Raw genomic sequence first — 1,305 nt, 5'->3', positions numbered from 1 at the left:
CAATGTCTTCAGCATTAACCCTTTCCATCCTTATACTACACTGTCTGTCCAAAAACATGGGTGGAGGGAACTTGATTTATCGAAACACCAACAGCTGCCCGTTGAAAATCAACTCAAACCCATCAGCGAGAGAGAGAGAGAGAGACTGTCAGAGAACTTCCTGCATCTAGTCCTGACCCTGTCACACTCAGCAGCTGCTCACCCAGACCCCACTCTCATCGACACTGAACATTGTTACCGAGACACTTCAAATACTGTTGATAAAAGGCAGGAAAGGTCAATGTTCACACTGCTGTATTGAATAGAACAAAGTTTAATATCTTCTCACCGTTTCTCGGTCACCACATGAGACATAGGTTTTCTTATTTGGTTCCTTTGACTTTTCTTGTTCCTGACTGACAAATGTTCCAAACCTCAGATAAACCCTCCCACTTGTGTCATGTCCCAGTCTCAGTCACAAGCAAGACATAACAACACAAACACTCTGAAAAATACAACGCAGTCACACTTTCCTTCAGTGACATCAATGTCGAGCTGTTTTCCAGGTTGAATGCAACTGTGAACAAATTTGTAACAAAGAAGTTGCCTTTGAAATATCAGCACTGAATTTCTGTCCAAGGAGGAACAGCCATTCCAAACTCACATCCTTCACAAAGGCTGTTTTCTCTTGTGACGAAAATTCATCACGTAATTTGAATTCTCACTTAGAGTTCCGAAGACACAGATGGAAGTGATTGACAAGGTAACTTATACATCACAAATGAGAAACAAGGCTCTGCGGGGAATTGAACCCAGGATCTCCTGTTTACAAGACAGGTGCTTTATCCAACTAAGCTACAGAGCCAGATACTGGTGCAACTAATATCAGAGGAGTGCACTATTTATTCTCATATAATATCAATATCAAAGGAAAATCCAGCAGATGCTGGAAATCTCAAATAAAAACAAGAAACGCTGGAAATACTCATCAGGTCTGGCAGCATCTGTGGAGAGAGAAGCAGAGTTAACGTTTCAGGTCAATGACCCTTCTTCATTCCCTTCTCTATATTCTCATCCCACTTCTCCACAGGTCACAACATATATTTTAACTTTTCCCACTTCCTGAAACAGTCAATCATGTACTCTTTTCTTCCCAGAATAGAAGACACTGACCAGCTTTCTTTAATGAACAGCAAAATTATCAGTTTATTACAGAACAAGTTTTAACTAGTCATGAAATAAAGCATAAATACACAGGTAGAAATTTTAAAAGTTCCCTTTTTACCTTAACCAACATTTAAAGCCCCTTTCTTACCACAGCCCCAC

At 40.3% G+C, this 1,305-nt stretch overlaps 1 non-coding gene across 1 annotated transcript; it reads right to left on the bottom strand.

Annotated features, from left to right (window-relative positions):
• Positions 1-770: 770 nt before the first annotated feature.
• Positions 771-844, bottom strand: trnat-ugu (transfer RNA threonine (anticodon UGU)). Its single transcript has one exon. It is a non-coding gene; the product is annotated as a tRNA-Thr (tRNA).
• Positions 845-1,305: the final 461 nt, after the last annotated feature.

The sequence above is a fragment of the Heterodontus francisci genome, chromosome 50 (genome assembly GCF_036365525.1).
Source record: "Heterodontus francisci isolate sHetFra1 chromosome 50, sHetFra1.hap1, whole genome shotgun sequence".
Classification (NCBI taxonomy): Eukaryota; Metazoa; Chordata; class Chondrichthyes; order Heterodontiformes; family Heterodontidae; genus Heterodontus; species Heterodontus francisci.
This window is presented reverse-complemented; position numbering and strand designations above follow the sequence as displayed.